The sequence below is a fragment of the Nelumbo nucifera genome, chromosome 1, assembly GCF_055504915.1.
Source record: "Nelumbo nucifera cultivar China Antique chromosome 1, China Antique-T2T, whole genome shotgun sequence".
Taxonomy (NCBI): domain Eukaryota; kingdom Viridiplantae; phylum Streptophyta; class Magnoliopsida; order Proteales; family Nelumbonaceae; genus Nelumbo; species Nelumbo nucifera.
In genome coordinates this window covers 169,240,558-169,259,342 of record NC_142649.1, presented here as the reverse complement: position 1 = coordinate 169,259,342, position 18,785 = coordinate 169,240,558, and the positions used below count along the sequence as shown (strand labels likewise).

The 18,785-nt window shown below is 39.5% G+C and overlaps 1 protein-coding gene across 17 annotated transcripts in view; it reads left to right on the top strand.

Moving 5' to 3' along the window:
• The first annotated feature begins 3,106 nt into the window (after positions 1–3,106).
• The window catches only part of LOC104596549 (CDPK adapter, putative (DUF1423)), a 36,075-nt gene continuing 20,396 nt past the window's right edge, over positions 3,107–18,785 (top strand). For 3 of the 17 annotated variants that reach the window (XM_088895170.1, XM_010257768.2, XM_088895166.1), the window contains exons 1-3: positions 3,201–3,282; positions 3,484–3,558; positions 6,117–6,213. The gene's annotated coding sequence lies outside the window, so the exon portion shown is untranslated. Of the gene's footprint in view, positions 3,123–3,200; positions 3,283–3,478; positions 3,618–3,829; positions 4,096–6,116; positions 6,214–18,785 lie in introns of those variants that run through there. The other 14 variants (XM_010257773.2, XM_019197639.2, XM_088895172.1 and 11 more) reach the window with 11 other exon arrangements.

The following is an 18,785-nucleotide window of genomic DNA, read 5'->3' as shown; positions in this document are numbered from 1 at the left end:
TTACTTTCCCTTTTTACCCTCTATAATTTTTGTTTTCCCATTATTTAACTACCATAAGGCCGTATGCTGTTCATCAAAGTGGGGCAAGTACAATGGTCTAACACACTCTGATATACAATTCCAATATTACCCCTGGAAATTGGAAATGAGAGTGGAGACAAATAACAAATGTGTTTTTGTCTCATTCTCACCCCTGCAAATGCAAATGTCGGGATGTTCGATTGGGCGGACACCTTGATATTACCTGATATTAGCATCATAGTTCAAAGTATCGATATGCCTCTATGTATCGGCAGAGGCGTATCAGTACTTAGATACAAGCAAAAATATCTTTTTTTTTTTTTTTCAAAATTTGGTTTTTGAGAAGATATTTAAGCATATTTTTTATTAAAAAAGAGTGGGGTCCTGAAACACTTGTATCGGACCCCAAAGATACGATACGATATGCCCGATATCGTATCGAAATTTTGAACCTTGATTAGCATTGGCAAACAGAAGTTTCTTTTCTCCACTAGATGAATGTTTTTTTTTTTGTGCTAAAAAACGAACAAGCGAAAAGTAGTAGAGGATGTTTTACTGCTTTTCTATTAATCATAGTTGATGTGGGATGGACCTGGAAAAAATAGAAATAAGATAAAAATAACCTAGGAATTAGCACCTCAACTTTTCTATTTATCATAAAACAGGAAAATAAGTTCTTTGAGCTACACTTAAAAGTAAGCAAGTTAGACTTCTTTTCTATTCATCAGAGTTGAATAGATCAATTGCTGTGAGTTACACTTTAAAAACACACAAATATCTGTTCACCACTCCAATGCAACATCTACTAACTCACATAACTACTCTTGGAACTCCAACTCAAACAAACCGACCTTTTATCAGAATTTAAAGGTAAACAAAATGAAGTAATTGAAACTGTTATGTAGAGAAGCATTTAGAGAACTATTTATTAAGATATGCAAGTAAGATAAGATTTAGAGAACCATTTCTACCATTCCCAACAAAAATGGTCATGTCAACAATTATATCCAAGTAAGATTTACCTCTCTAAAGTGTTGATTCTGTCAATTCGAGTACAACTTTTCTCTCTGAATATTTATTAAAATATTTTAGCATTTATTGTTAATTAATGAAACTAACTAGATATACCCGAACCCATCTGAAACTACTTAATCTTAGGTCCAATTAGCTGTCATTTCCTTGTAGGAATTCATCAGTTTTTTTTTTTTTTACTTTTTTTTACAAATTCCAAATAATCTGAAACATTTCTTGCTAGGTGGATTTATTGCCCCAGTTCTGTTTTCAATTCAATGAAACCCTCATACAAGTAATAAAAGTATGGAATAAGTACTTTCATATTAGTGATTTCATGTAGAAAGCCAGGTATATTCTATCCTATTTAACATATATCTGAAAAACATTGTTTTATATGATACATTAATGTTGTCCTTGTATTTTGGTTACAAACTTTCTTAACTTAGACTCCCCAAGGAATTAACTATTTATTTGTATCTCCCCATAAATTTTCTACTATATTCCATTATTTCTTATATCTATTGCAGCAAGATTTGGTTATTTCTTTTTTGAAATTTGTGCAATATGAATTCATATTGTCTAAAATATTTGCACCTTCATTTATATTTCATTCTGATTATATCATCATTTTCAAACTAGCAGTTGATATCTTAGGCTGTATGTAAATGAAGCTAACTAGATATGCCCAAACCCATATGAAACTACTCAATGTTAGGTCCAATCAACTGTCAATTCTTTGTAGGAACTTTATTAGTACTTCTCTTTTATTTTAGCACAAATTGATTGCTTAAGAAAATTTTACATTTCATTTTCAGCCACAATCTTCCTTGCATAGTTCTTTTCTAAGAAAACTGGAAAAGATACCCACATACTGATCTCTGCCCGATGCTATCCTTTAACCTATCAAAAATTTGAATTATTCGCATATATATTTGCTTATTATTGTACTTTGCACAGTTGCCAACACTGGTTCAATTGTTTACGAGGAATAGTATACACTATACCAACTCTTAAGTTGTAAGTATAGATATTAACTTGAGTTTGCCAGGTGACAATCAATTAGACAATAACAATTCCTCAAACGAACCAAACAGAGATTTCCTGACCAACTTGATACATTGAGGTGTTGGGCTGAATCAGGACCCCAATGCTTTTGGTGGTTAATCAACCATTGGTTCAAATACTCCGTGCATTGTATGGTCCATTCTACTAGTAACTAAAAAAAGAAGAGAGAACTGCTGGTGCTGATAGTTGTATTAGAGTACGAGTTTTCACCAGTTCTGCTGCAAAATATGAAACAGAGAAGAAAAGTAGAGGAGAGAGAGATGACCACTGTTGTGGTTGCAGGATGCCAAAAATGAAGAGTATGAATTAAATTCACATCGGTGTCCCACAGCACATCCCAACAGTGTATTCTCAAATTATCAATGCACAGTGAGATATGCACGTAGGGGCGTCAATCTGGACTCGTATGAATTAATTGAATGAATACTGTTAAGGGTTTTTGAAAATGTTTAAAACATGAATTTGATTATGATATCAAAAACACTTACAACCAATCAGTTGGCATCATCAGATCGTATTTTTGATTGATCAAATATCTTCGGATATCATATCTTTTCGGTATCACAAATAACATATATAACATCACGTACAAATCTTCTTCCCACTTGTAACTGACCGAATGATAAGGTAATAAAGGTTTTGATTTTGAGTACAAAATGCCTTTTATTCTTGAAGTGAAAGTTCGGGCCCTTAAATTTAATTACACCCAACATAGATAAAAGATTCTTTTTTTGTTAGGCAGAATAGATAAATAATACGATTCTTTCTTTTTGGGTAAAGAGAAAACAGTTTCATTATTTGTTCTAATACGAGTCCCAGCGAGCATGGAAACAGGATTCAGTCAGAGCAAAGTCAATTCGTACAGCCATTAATTGAAAATATTTCTCCATCAAATAAAGTATAAAAGTACCGATGCAAAACTATAAAGGCTATTCGAACATATTCGAACGGATTTTGCTCTGAATGCCGATCTTACTTGCATGATACCGGAAAAATAAGCCTAAATAATTGAGCTTCGGAGGGTAAAATAGTCATTTTATAAGATTGTTGTTGTTGTTGTCCTTTCGATTACCGTTATACGCTATATAAGTCGAGATTAGTGTTTACTTCTTAGGGGTTCACTTTCTTGCGAATGACTTTCGGCTTCAGCTATGTAAAGTGATCTTTGTCACTTGGAATCCGGTAGGTTTTCATTTTTTATTCACTGTTTTTTTTTTTTTCTTCTGATTTTTGAAAAATAAATTCTTTGGTTCTTTCCAAATATATAATTTTCCATTACCTTGTAAAAGTAGATTCATTTCATCCATTTCTTAATAGTATGCTTCAATGATATGATCGAAGAGAGATTTTACAGACTTGCTGTGATTTTCTTTTGAATTTCAGGACGGATTTACAGAAAACCCTAAAGCTTCGTCTTCCTTTTCGCTGAGGATCCATTGCAAGCCATTTTTGTCCCAGGTGAAGCTTCTCCTTCCTCTCCGACTCTGGGCGACGCCATTTTTTTTTTTTGGTCTCAGGTTGGTGAAGCTATGATAATGCAACTTTTCTGTTTTTAATTTTCTTTAGCAAGATCATCTTCATCATCGCCCTGTCCCAGCTATATGGGGTCGGCTTCATGAATTCGCCATTCTGTTCTGTTCATTCAATGTTAGGGAAAAAATAGGGAGCTTAGGCAAAGTTTAGTCCCCCTGGGTGAGAAGCGGTTCTTATCCTCCAAATTTTTGTCCAGGCTGGAAACTTTGGGAGAGGAGGAGCTAACCGGATGTCCGCAATTATTTAGCTATTTGGCTATTTGTTTAGATCCCCTCCGGCGAACGTTAGATTCACTTCAAAACTGTACTGAGAATGCTTTGCTCGGACTTAGGTTGGTTGTGTTATCGTCTCCTGAGGACGGGAGAACGTACAGAGAAACGTTATTCGTTGAGTCCACACCGTCCGATGCTCCTAGCTAGTCGCGCCACGCGAATCCCGAACTGACGTGTACCCGAAGAATCCGTACCCCTCTGCCCTCACCCCCTCTTTCTTAAATTTCGTATTTTTTGTTGGTCTTTATTGCTTTTCCTAAACTACGGTGAATAATACCCCGTAATAACATGTTAATAGCAACGTATAAAATCTCGTAACTTATCCAGAAAATCTTTGTTAATCTACAATATTAATCATCGGCATTAATAATATTATTAGAAATTTCTGGACATTCGTATTTCTCTTCGATCACGATAGGTCTAGGGTGAAAACTCGTTTTGACCTTATTTTCAAAAAAAAAAAAAAAGAAAGAAAATCTTCACCTGATACCTGAGTTTCCATTTATCATTCTCTTGTGTAGTTTTTGATTTAGCAGTGGTGAGTAATTATGTAAATATGGCATGAGGTTCAATTGTTTGGAGGTCTACTATTGTCATGCTTGCATGTGAAAATCCACGCACTTGATAGGTGCCGTTAAAAGGTTTTACGTTAACAAATGCCCCTGATTGAATGATCTTAAGTTTAGAATGCATGGTAGTGTTTGGCTAAGCTCGATTTCTTGGGAACAAGATACGTGGTGGAAAGTGTGCAGTGTGTCAAACACCCCTTTTAAAATTTAGGCTAGCCCCTGCTACCTAACCCATTGGTTTTTCCCAAGCATTTTGCTTACATTTAACATTTAGATCCTTGGGGGAGGGAGGGGGGGGGGACAAGTCCCCAATACATTGATTTCTGTTTATCCTTATCTGCTCAATGCATCAGCTGATCTATTTTCTGATCTCTAGGTCCATGTGAAGGATGTCCTCAGTTCCCTAGCCAAGTATCTCTCTTCTTTCAATATGTCTAGGGGGGAACAAGTCCCCAATACATTGATTTCTGTTTATCCTTATCTGCTCAATGCATCAGCTGATCTATTTTCTGATCTCTAGGTCCATGTGAAGGATGTCCTCAGTTCCCTAGCCAAGTATCTCTCTTCTTTCAATATGTCTAGGGGGGAACAAGTCCCCAATACATTGATTTCTGTTTATCCTTATCTGCTCAATGCATCAGCTGATCTATTTTCTGATCTCTAGGTCCATGTGAAGGATGTCCTCAGTTCCCTAGCCAAGTATCTCTCTTCTTTCAATATGTCTATACTACCATGATCTTGGACTTTTGTTTTTGAGCCATCCTATATTACCTGAGAATCGCCTTTCATCATGGTATCTCTGTGATTAAGAGAGCTTCTCAATCTCAAGCTTTGAAGTACTACTACAGTTTAGCTCTGGCTGAATCACCTTGACCAATAGGTCCAGAAAAGTAGCTAAGATAGCACCATGGCCATTTCTAAAGACTCCGTTGGTGTTTGACTTACCCAGATTGCCCAAACTGCATCTATCAAGTTTAATTTGTGAAACTTGAAGCTGGAGGGGATCAATTGATGGATGCAATGCTTCATTGCAGATGATGAGGATGCAATTTGCCATCCTCTAATTGTCATTGGTAGATAAAAAAGGGTAAAAAACTCTCAAAGATAATCCGATGAGCAACCTTTGCCAGAATGTTCTCAATTCATGCTTCTTTAATAGAGGTTTCTTATTTGAACATTCTTGCATTTATCTCCTCCCTAGCTATACTTAGAACTGCTTCCCTTGTATAATTCTACACGATCTTCCCTTTGTTTAATAGATAATCTTATTAAGGTTTTAGAATGGCACCTCCTTATGTTATCTACTAAGTGAGCACTGAGCAAATATGGTGAACATTTGTGGTATATAAAGACTTATCTTCATAATCAACTAGCATCCCGTGACTTTTAACTTGTGCTAGTTATCCTTCTTTTCTTCTGTTTTTCAGTTCTTGATTTTGACAAACAAGTTCCTTAAAAAATATGAACTTTGACTAAGCGTCGTTCATTTGATCTCTTACTTGTTCATTTAAGTATGAAATGATCATATATTAAAATGTCTTCATATTTACCAATATTTCCTTTGATGTATTTCCATTTCCATGGGTACTAAAATGATGTGTTACTGGAATATATCTTGAAAGCAGCCTCTCTGTATGTGCAGGGGTAAGGCTGTGTACATCTGTCCCTCTTGGAATATATCCTGCATTGGCGGGAGTCTCGTGCACTGGGCTGCCCTTTTTATCTTGACATATTCCTTGGTGTGTTAAAATGTTTTATATTATTCTCATCAAGTTTTATTTTGCTAATCGTATCAATATAAGTTTTTCATTTTATATGTACATAGATATTATCTAAATATTTGTTTTAATATGGTTTGTACTCTTATCCCATATAGTTGGGATAAGGCATGGATGGTGATGATGATGATGTTCTCTTAAAACTCATTATTTTTCAAGCTTTATCATTATAGATGACTCTTCTCTTCTTATTTCCTTCATGGAATATTTTTAATTATATATATATATATATGTTAATAAAATATGGTTGATGTTTTAATGTTTTTTTAATCTGCAATTGATCTTTTAAGATTACAAACTCTTATGAGGGATAAACAATATATTATCATAAGAAGCATATTCATTTTAAATCATAACTTTAATACTAAACAAACATAGTAAAATAATGTTTATAACTAAAACATCAATGTTCTGTACTATATTATATTTTTTTTGACAAGTAAATTCAATTTTGTTAGAGAAGTCAATGTGTTCGGCAATACAAACAACTCATGAGAGGTGAGAGTTTAACCTCTCAAAATAGACACAAAACTGATAAAGGAGTTACAATTGAGCCCATTATAACTAATCCCTATTGACCCCTTGCTTAGCTAGCACATCAGCCAACCCATTAGCTGACCTCTCCCAATGAACATTTAGTGTCAAATTACAATGTAATAATTTTTTAAACTCCTATGTTTATTTTTAAGTAGAGGAAGATGCTATATTGAAATGGTATAATCATTTCAAAAGCATCATTTTTATCACTTTATAGTGATATAATTGTTTAAAAGAGTTTATCCTTTTATAATTTCTTTTTTTTGATAGATAATAAAGATTTTATTAAAAAGATCGCAAATAATACATATTACAAGATCCCACAAAGAGGCGTGAGGTGCCGCCTCTAAACTGTATCAACAAGCTTACAATTGAGCCCAAAAAATCTGATTCCTATGTACCCCTTGTTTAGCTAAAGAATCTGCCAATCCATTTGCCGATCTTCTTTCCCATTGAGTTGTGACTGATATGTTTGAAGTTAGCCATCTGAATTTTCTCAAAGACACTCTGTAGAACCAGGCTGCAGTCTCTGACTCTTTTATCCACCCAATAACCAGTTTAGAGTCTCCTTCAATGATTAAGTGTTCCAACCTCATCTCCTTAGCAAGCTCTGCTCCTTTTTGAGCAGCTTGGACTTCTTCATTAACTGGATCTCTCACACCAATAGGACTAGAATATAAGGCTATGATCTGGCCCTCAGCATTTTTGGAGACTCCCCCAATTCCGGACAGCCCTGGGTTACCTAGGCTGCTGCCATCAAAATTTAATTTGATGGCTCCTTCTCCAGGAGGCTTCCACTCCACCACAGGTGTAAGTCTTACAGCAGAACTTTTGGCAATTTGCTCCCAATTCCTCCAGAAATCAACAAAGGAGAAAGGTTGAAACAGGTCCAATGGCTTTGCCCAACTTATGGCCTTATATAGGATACTTTCCCATATACTAATCTCATCCTTCTCCTTATCATTGAAAATTCTGGCATTTCTTTCCTTCCAAACAGTCCACACCAAAGCAGCTCTCGCACACCTCCACAAGACTCTACCTCTTTTCTTTGGCCACCTAAAGGTTGTGGGGTCAAAGAGATTGCTAATCTGCCTTGCTTCTGTCCACCTACACCCAAAAAGATTAAAAAGCTTCTCCCATAGACCTACAACGAAAGGACAAGAGATTAGTAAATGGTAACAACTCTCTTCATTTGCTTTGCAAAGGGTATACCAGTAAGGGGATATGTAGAGACCCGGCTTCCTTTTTTTCAAGACATCCAAAGTGTTTATTTTTCCAAGAGACACTTCCCAATAGAGGGCTCCCACTTTGGGAGGGATAGGCTTAGAGCAAACCTCCTTGCTATGAAAAGGTTGAGGATTAGGATTTGAACATAGAGACGAGAAAAAAGAGGCACAAGAGAAGGCACCCAAATGCGGCTATCAGGAGAGGAGGGGTCCAAACAAATAGGTTCAAGAATTTTAAGGAGCAAAGCAGCCTGGTCAAGCTTAAAATCCCTTAAATCTCTCCTAAAGCCCAAATTCCAGTCTAGACGGGAGGAAGTAGAGAAGGAAGCAAGCCTCTGAATTGGCTCTTTTTAAAATAAGAGAAGGCACCCAAATGCGACTATCAGGAGAGGAGGGGTCCAAACAAATAGGTTCAAGAATTTTAAGGAGCAAAGCAGCCTGGTCAAGCTTAAAATCCCTTAAATCTCTCCTAAAGCCCAAATTCCAGTCTAGACGGGAGGAAGCAGAGAAGGAAGCAAGCCTCTGAATTGGCTCTTTTTAAAACAAGAAAGGGAATACAAAGAAGGAAAAGAGGTCCTTAAGGGTAGAGTATCCAACCCAAATGTCCTCCCAAAACAAAACCTTATCTCCAGTACCAGCATCATACTTGATCAGAAAAGAGGAAGAATACTATGAATAGACTTCCAAGGGGAATTGAGCGTGTAGCCTTACAAGAAAAGAGGAAGAAGAGAGAGGAGAGAAGAAAGGAGAAGAGAAGAGGAGGAAAAAAATATGTGAGAGTCAAAAGTATATTGCTGGCAGCACCCAACATCTATTTTATCTTAATGTGTTATAACAAAATAAAGAATGAAGAAATTACAAGTAGGTCCCCGGCGGCACACCCTAAAAATAAAGAAAAGAACATGTTGACAGCAGCCTAGGCTGACAACATTCTAACAACAGAAATAAAAAACTTAAATCTAACAACACTCCCCCTCAAGTTGGGTTGTATATATCTATCAAGCCCAACTTGTCACATAACTCACTGTGCCGCAGGTGTGGAAGTCCTTTTGTGAGAACATCAGCAAGTTTTAACAGCAAGTTTTGTGAGAACATCAGCAAGCCCAACTTGACAGCAGCTTAGGCTGACAACATTCTAACAGCTGAAATAAAAAACTTAAATCTAACAACAGAGCGTAGCCTGTTGAGATACACCAGCATCCCAACCGTTGCCTGTCGCACCATGAACACTTCTTACCACTTTGTGCCAAAGTCTTTCGCTCTCTAGAGGCCACCTCCACAGCCATTTACCTAGTAGTGTTGTGTTCTTCTTCCTTAAATTACCTAGACCCAAATACCTTTGCTCCTTACTTCTACAAACTAGTTCCCACCTAACCAGATGATCCTTCCTTCCTTCCCCTAGCTCCCACAAGAAATCCCTCATAAGTTTCTCTACATTTAAAACCTCCCTTTGGGGCATTCTAAAGACCGAGAGGAAGTAGACTGGGAGATTTGCTAACACAAACTTTATTAAGGTGATACGACCTCCAAGGGAGATGTAATTTCTCTTCCACACTGCCAACTTCTTTGTACACTTCTCATTTTCTCAACTATCAGGTTCTAGAATCTACCTTCCCTTGGATTATCTCCTAATGGCATTCCCAAGTAAATCAAAGGCCAGCTAGAGGTAGGGCAACCCAAGGATTATGCTACTCAGCTCAGCTCCTCTTGATCCAGGTTCAATCCCACCACACAACTCTTTCCAAAATTGATTTTCAACTTTGAAACACATTTGAACAGCTTTATCACTCGTTTCAAATTTCTTGCCTTTTGTGGATCTCCAATCTCACAAAAAATGATCGTGTCATCTGTAAACTACAAATGTGTTACCACTGTACCCTCTCTACCTATCTTCCAACCTCTGATGAAACCTAGTCTATCTGCTGTCGAGATCAGCATACTAAACACATCTGCTATCAAAGTAAAGAGGAAGGGAGAAAGGGGGGTCCCCTTGTCTCAGGCTTCTAGAGGCTAGGAAGAAATCCCTAACAGCTCCATTAACTATAATCGAGTAATGGCAAGTTTTCAAGCAACCTTCAATCCAACCACACCACCTCTCTTCAAATCCATAACTTCTCAGAGAATCCAGCAAGAAGGGTCAGTCTACCAAATCATAAGCTTTCTCCAAATCCAATTTGCACACGAAACCTTTCTCTCCCCTTCTCTTAAAGTCCTCCACACATTCATTTGCAATTAGAATTTGATTTGTGATTTGTCTCCTTTGAACGAATGCTCCTTGTGATTGGATAATTAGATTGGGTAGAGCCTGTTTCAACCTCAAAGATCAAACTTTAGCCAAGATCTTATAAATACTAGTCACTAAGCTGATGGGTCTAAAATCTCTCGGTTGGATTGCATCTCCCTTTTTAGGTATCAAGGCCAGAAAGGTGGAGTTAATCCCTGGGCTGATAAAATGTTCCTCTGCAAATTCCTCAAAAACTGCCCACAAGTCTGATTTGACAATGTCCCAACAATCTTGATAGAAGGCCATAGTAAAATTGTTTGGTCCTGGTGCCTTCAACCTGTCCATAAAGAATACAGCCCCCTTCTTATCTCTTCCAACTTAAAGTTCCCATCCGTCCAACTTGCCAAAGCAGGGTTCAAACTTGGCCACACCAACCCTTCCACTCTAAACCCTACATTTTCTTGTTGCTTGCCCAGTTGTCAAGGCAATGCCTAGGCAGGCGCCTAGGTGACAAGGTTCCCTTTGAGGCTCGCCTCGCCTAATCACCAAGCAGTTTTCTACTTCCTACTATAAAATACTTCTTTATTCATTGTTTTTTGAGATTATAATTATAAAATAGACATTATTAAACTAAAATAATCATTTTGTGTTTATATACTAATTTCTTATTTATTAGGGTTTAATCAACACAAACATTGCTAAATGCTGTATTGAACCCTCAAAGACTTAAACCTGAACCAATAAGTAAGGATGAACTTAAAATTTTATCTAATCAGCACATTTTCCTCTTCTACTTCTTCTTCTTCTTCTGCTACTACTACTACTACTATTTCTTCTTTTCCTATAACAAAAATAAGGGTTCAGCCCCTATATTTTTTGAATTTTATTTTCCTTCTTCCTTTTCATCTCATGAATCTGTTGATTTTCTATACTTTAATATGAAATTATACTTTTCTTATGAAAATCATGAACAATTATTAAAAAAATATGGTTATGGTACCTAGGGAACTACCCTAGGATCTATGTTTTAGCATAAAAAATCCATTGCCTAGGCGACTAGGCGACAAGGCGCCCCCCAGTTGCCTAGCCTCGCCTTGGTGCCTTGAAAACTATGTTGCTTGTAAACTGCCCTAAAGTGACTCATAAAGACATTGGCAATCTCATCTTGATTTTCCACCAATTCACCATTGACCTCTAACTTCTCCACAAAGTTTTTTCTCCTTCCATTAGCCAGTGCGTGGAAAAACTTAGTATTGCCATCCCCCTCTCTAATCCATTTGTGTCTTGATTTTTTGACTCCAACACATCTCTTCTCTAAGGACTAACTCTTCCAATTCCTTTTTTTTTTTTATCAATAGCAACTTCAGTAATTTTCTTAAAATATCACAAGGATAGTTACAACAAGGAAGACAAACACTCTTATCTTCCAAATACAACTTAAGTCCTCAAAGAAAGAAAAGGAAAAGAAGAAGCAATTTAGTTACAACTTAGCCCAAAACATTACATCCCTTTCTATCCCCTGTTTAGCTAATCCATAAGCTATAGAGTTAGCTGTTCTTTTAACCCAACTCATCATGATTTCCATTTCCCGCACCAGCCACTTGAATTTCCTCCTCTCGTTGCTGTATTTCCATAGTCCACAGTTGTCTTTCATCAGCCACCCTATCACCACCTCCGTGTCCCCTTCAATGATGAGTTTTCTGGCATCCATCTCCTTAGCTTTCTGGACTCCTTCCATAACTGCCAAGATCTCAGCTCTGAGAGAATCTCCCACTCCAATTGGACCTGAGAACATGGCAGAAATGACCCCGTTCTCATCCCTAGAAACACCTCCAATCCCTGATTGTCCAGGATTTCCCCTATAGCTCCCATCAAAGTTCAATTTTAGAAAACCAGCAGGTGTGGGGGGGTCCAAGACACCCTCACAACTGATTTGGTCTTCACGCAGTTTGCAATCTCACCCCACTTCCTCAACAATGTCATCCACTGTGTAGTCTGTGAATAGCTCTATAGATTTCAGCCATTGTACGGGCCCTTACTTGGATCACAACCCACAATTCTTTAGCTCCTCTCTCTTCTTTTGAGAAGATCCTAAGATTTCTTTCTTCCCATAATGACCAGCATACTGCAGCCCTCAGTCCTCTCCACATAGTCCTTCCCCTTTTCATGCGCCACTTGAAAAAAGAAGGGGAAAATAGGCTTTGCAAATCTGATGGAGGGTTCCACCTGTGCCCAAAAAGAGAAAAAGCCCATTCCCAAATTGACACTAATAAGTGAAAATCAGTCTCCCCATCTGCTTTGCATAGAACACATCAATGAGGTGACAAGCATGTATTGGGTCTCTTCTTTTGAAGCAAATCATCAGTGTTGAATCTTTTCAGATAGGAATTGGTCTGCACCAAACCTCATTAACCGGGAAAGGGGAGGTTGCAGGACTGGTGGATTGACATAAGACTTTGAAGAAGGAAGCACAGGAAAAAGAGCCCGTGGGGGTCGGGGTCCAAGTTCTAGAGTCCACCTTAGAAGGTGGTGTGTCCGAAAGCGCGTCGTTAAACACTCCGGAACACCAGTTTAAACATTTATAATTTTTACCGTTTCTCAAACAACTACTAACGTAGTAAATGGGTGAGAATGGGTCGTATCCACAGGGAAGCAAGTGAAAAATTAGTACATACTTAGATCCCGACAAGAGAATGCAATCGGGAATGGCAGAAAATATGAAAATAAAATCTATTATTGCTGAAATTAAATGTTTAGAATTTAAACAAGACAATAAATAAAAATCAGAATTTAATAAAGTATGTGAATTAATAAAGGAAATAAAAGAAATAAATAAAAAAACGATCCAGAATCTGGACGCGGTGGCGGTAGCTGCAGATCGGCCAGACAGCTTGCAGAAACCCCTCCTGACAAGAACCGGGCGTCTGTCCTTTCTACAACCCTCGAACCCCTTGAGACACCTTAGCCTTGAACCGAACGAATTCATATATGCAAAACAGAGAAATGAACAAGAATTAAATCTAAAAGATTGCAGAAATAAAAATAATAGAAAATAAAATAAAGAAAAGAAAAGAATGGTTGATCAGATCCAGTGGCGGTAGTTGTAGAATGGTTGAGCAACTTGCAGGAACCCCTCCTGACAAGATCTGGGCGTCTTCCCCTTCTACAACCCTTGAACTCCTCAAGAAACCTTAGCCTTGTTAACCGGGTGAATTGACCAACCCCTTCTCTAGGGCCCCTGGGGTCCTTTTTATAGAGAAGGGTGGATATAACTGGAATTAGAGAGAAAGAGGGGGGCGACAGCTGGGTTTTAGCAAAAATATGTGTGCCCTAGGGTTTAGAATGAAGGGTTAGGATGGTTCTACGGTGATCTTAAGGCTGAGAAGAAAAGGAGAAGGCACCCAATATTATGTAAGGCTGAGATTTAATGGCTAAAGGCTGAATGATGAATGTTAGAAGTTAGGTGGCTCCTAGGGTTAGAATGCTAAAAAGAGAGTGCCCTAGAATGGATGGTGGAGATTAGAAGGGATGGAAGGTGAGGATTTAGCAGTTAGGCGGCTAGGATTTGTTAAGGATGAAAAGAATGAGTTAGAAGGCACCCTAGGGTTTGTTAAAACGTGGGGAGCATGCTAATACAGTAGGAGGGGCGCCAAACTGGGTTTAGCAGCTAGGAGGCACCCTCCTGCTTTTAGTTTTTCACAAAAAACCCCTTCTCTCAGCTGGACTTCACACCAGCTTCCCAAAATCTGCATTTCAATCATGAGAACTTCCCAGTTTTCCACAGAATTTGCATAGAGACCCTCAGAGGTCACAACATTTGAAATTAACTGGGAAAAGGATACTTTGACTACTCTAAGGTCGAAAATACACCTGAATTGATGCCCTTAAGGCATCAAAATGCAGAGTTATCAGAGGGATCAATGAAAAGATTATCAAGAAGGTTAAGGAGGCTCGAAATACTGTGAAAGTCAGAGTCCCGCACAACCCTCCTCAAACCCAGGACTGGAAGAGGAAGGGGTGATGAAAAAAGAATTTGGCTTATTTTTAAAGTCAAAGAGAGCATACAAAGAAGGAAACTGGTCCTTAAGTGGAACATTCTCCACCCAAGTTTGTTCCCAGAATTTTATGTAATTGCCAGAATTCAAATCATACCTGACAAGTGGGGAGAAGACTGGAAGCAAATCATGAATGGCTTTCCAAGGTGAATTGCTTGTGGTTCTTGCTCTAATTCCAGCATCCCATCCATTTTGCTCCATCCCATGTATGCTTGCCACTATTCTAGTCCGTAGCTTCTCTTGCTCCAGAGGAAACCTCCACAACCACTTTCCCAAGAGGGCCGAGTTCCTTTTCCCGATGTTTTCAATCCCCAAACCTCCATAAGCTTTACTCCTAGTCACCACTTTCCAGCTAACTCTATGGTCCCTCTTCTCCTTTCCTGACTCCCAAAGGAAGTTTCTCATTAATGTCTCCAACCTATTGGAAACCTTCACCGCAATTTTGAACACTGAAAGGAAATAAATGGGTAAGCTTACTAGCGTGACCTTGAGCAGTGTAGTCCTTCCACCAAGGGAGAGGTAATTCATTTTCCAAGAGACAAGTCTTTTTTCAAATCTCTCCACCACCGGGTTCCAAAAGCTCTCTCTCTCTCTTGGGATTATCACCTAAAGGCAAACCTAAATAACTCATAGGCCACCCTAAAACTTCACACCCAAGCACTTCTGCATTCTCCCTAATCTCTCCCTCCTCTATATTCACACCCACTAAACAACTTTTCCCGAAGTTCACTTTCAAGTTTGACATTTGCTCAAAGAGTTGAATCACCAATTTCAAATTCTTGATGAAACTCACATTACCTCCTTCACAAAACAAGATCGTATCATCAACAAATTGTAAGTGAGTAAGTGGGACGTCCTCCCTTCCAACCCTCCAGCCTCTAATGAGGCCCCTAGAGTCTGCTTTGTGGGTCAATCTTCCCAGCACATCAGAAACAAGTAGGAACAGAAAAGGGGATAAGGGGTCACCCTGTCTTATACCCCTAATGGCTGGGAAAAAATCTACCACTGTCCCATTCACTAGCACTGAATAATGACAGTTCTAAACACATCCCATGATCCATTTGCACCATGTAGCCCAAACCCCAATTTGGTCATAACTTTCCTCAAGAATTCCCAATCCACCATGTCATATGCCTTCTCCATATCCAACTTACAAACCATCCCCTTCTTTTTATCCTTCTTAAAACTCTCCACACTCTCATTAGCAATGAGGATCTGATCAGAAATCTGTCTTCCACTCACAAAGGCACTCTGATTTTGTTCAATTATGTCTGGTAATACCTTCTTCAGTCTCAAAGATAACACCTTTACAATGATCTTGTACATGCTATTTACCAGACTAATTGGTCTGGAGTCCCTTGGGTGTGAGGCTTCTTTCTTTTTGGGAATCAGAGCAATAAAAGTGGAATTCACCCCCGGATTAACAATTCCTCTCCTATGAAACTCCTCAAAAACCCGTAGAAGGTCCTCTTTCAAAATATCCCAACAATCATGATAGAAAGCCATTGTGAACCCATCCGGCCCTGGAGCTTTTGTTCTATCCATAGAAAACACAGCTTCCTTAATCTCCTCAAAGTCAAACCCCCTCTCCAAACTTCTCTTGTTGTCCCCCCCTACATCTGGCCAGTCCAATCCTTCCACCCACACCCTTCCACTTATATAGGCCTTCTTAGAATGGATTTAAAATGTTCTACACATGCCCCAACTATCTCCTCTTGTTGAGTTAACTCAATTCCATCCACAACCAGTTTGGAAATGAAGTTTCTGCTTCTCCGTCCATCTGCCAAAGAATGAAAGTACCTGGTATTTCTGTCCCCATCTTGCAACCATTTACACCTAGATTTTTGCCTCCAGCTTACTTCCTCCTTATGTAGGCAGTCCTCTAATTGTCTTCTCAAACCTCTTCTTAGTTCATTGTCCCCTTCTCCAAATTCTCCCCTTTTTTCTTTAGAGTTAAGGCTTTCAAGTTGGTCCATTAGAGTTCTCTTTCTTTCTTCTAACCTCCCATACTCCAAGATATTCCACCCCTTGATCTTAGCTTTCAAGAATTTTAGCTTCTTATGAAATCTCATCCCCTCCCATTCCACCAATGCGTTACACTCATTTCACCACTCCCTTACTCTTTTTGTAAACCCGGGATGGAGTAACCACATATTTTCAAATCTAAAAGGGGCAGGTCCTCCACTCCTTCTCTCTTCCTTGCAAATCCCTATGGGCCAATGATTTGAGATCACCCTATGTAGGGCTCTAGATGCCAAGTTCCTCCAATGTTCTTCCTAGTCCAAAGAAAACAAGAACCTATCCAACTTAGAGCATATGGGTCTAGATCGAAGATTTGACCAAGTAAATGTCTTCTGGGCTAGAGGTATCTCCTTAAGCTCAAAGGCATTCACAAACCTGTTAAACTTCATCATGCTAGTTGTCACCCTCTGATTGGTCTTATTTGTTTTCTCTGAGTATCTGATCACATTGAAGTCTCACCCACACACCAAGGCCCATCCCACAACCCTCTTACATCAGCCAATTCCTCCCACAATTCCTTTCTCTCTATAATCATTTGGCTCATAAACATTTGTGAGTACCCACACATATCCATCCTCTTGTTGTTTGAACTTAATGGAAACTGAGAGTTTTCCAATCAGTTCCTCTAAGAAGGAGCTGCCACCCAACTAATCCCCCTAGCTTTCCATACACTCCTTGCCCATCTATCATTATACTCCATCCTCTTGGACTCCTGTAACAGTACAATGTCTAGGTCATACCTCTTTATTACCTCTTTTATTGTCGCTCTTTTCCTCGTACTTCCTATTCCCCTCCCCTCACATTCCAGCTAAGTATCTTCATTCTCACTTTTTCCTTAATTTCCTTCTACACCTATCCACTACTTTCCCCCTTTCCTTCTATCCCCTTTTGCCCCAAACTTCTTGTCACTTTCCACATCTCTTTTCAATCTCTCAACTTCACTCAACTTTCTCTTCTTTGTTCTGACCTCCCTCCTCTTCTGTAGCCCCTCCTTCAGCACATTCAGATCTTCTAATCTGCAGCCCAACTTTCCCACAAAATCTGCTATTTACTTCTCTTGCTTAGGTTCCTCCCCCACAGACCTTCCTACACATTCCTTTCTGGCCCTATTCTCCTCTCCTTCCCTCCTCTCCTCTAGTCCCTCTCCTCCTCTCTCCTCTCCATCCTTCATCCTTCTCACATTTCCTTCGTCCTCCACTGTGCACTCCACATTATCCTTTCCCTCCCTGCCCTCTTTTTCTTCCCTTCTCTCTAGTGAGCCCTCCCCTCTTCTCTCCTCTTCACCCCTTCTCCATATTACATTTCCTTCCACTTTCTTAAATACTATCTCGATAATTTCCCCCACTTTCTCATTTCTATATCTCCCTTCCCGTTCCTCTCCATTGTTCTTCACACCCCTTTCCAAAACCTCAGAAACCCCACCCTCTTGATTGACTGGGTGTGAGAAGGAATTTGGATTAGGATTGTTCCTGGCCTCCCTTTCTAGTTCCCGAGGTTGGTCAATATTTGTCTCCCTGGGTTGGTGGGAGAGTCCTTCTATCCTTTGGTCAACATGGTGATTTCTTCTCTGTACCCCTGATTCACCCCTGATTGGTATGTTCCAGCTCTGCTTCAAGTTCTCCTGATTTGCCCTTTCGTTTGTGCCTTGCACAATTTGAGGTCTTGGGTATAGGTTTTTCCGCTTAAAGCCTTTAGCCTTGCTTGTTTCATGGGGTCCAGAGCTTCTTCCTTTATCTGACCTTCCTGGCCGCCTATTATACGCCTCCCTTCCTCCTCTAAGTCGCCCGAAATAGCTTCGCAATGTCCCACCCTCCCCTGTCATCTGTACCGTAGCCATCTTCATCATTCACGCTACCAATACTGGTACCATCATCCGAGTCTTATTCGTCACCATTGCACATCACCCAACCTTCATCCGCCTCCTCTCTCTCTTCGGCTCTCTCCCTTGCATACCTCGGGTTTGGCCTCTCTGAAAATCACCGCCAGGAGCTCACCTCTTCCCTATTTCAGCGAGGGACCCACTGTAGGTTCCCCAGCCTGTTCGCTTGCGGCTGCTGGAAGATTTTCCCAACGTCCCTTCCCTTTTGGGATGATGATAAACCAATGCCATTGTCTATCATCGGTCTTGAGAGCCTTCTCTTACCCCGACCCACGTGACCATTTAAGTTGTCACGTGGGTCACTTAAAAATGGCCCCAGTTTAAGCTTCGGCCCGCCCGACCCTCCTATCACCTCGACTGGCTCGGACCGAGCCAGTCTGCACCCTGGTCCGTTCAAGTTCCTTGCCATGTCAGCATAAGTTAACGAACTTGCCTTCAATTTATTTAGTTCAAAATTTTTTGAATTATTTTCCTTAAACAGCTGGCCTGTCGTTTGGGTTACCCCAACCGACCCATTAATCCTTCCCTTAATATCCACCTGCACCCCTTTCTCACCACCGCCCACTCTCTTCCTTCCACATGTCCACCAC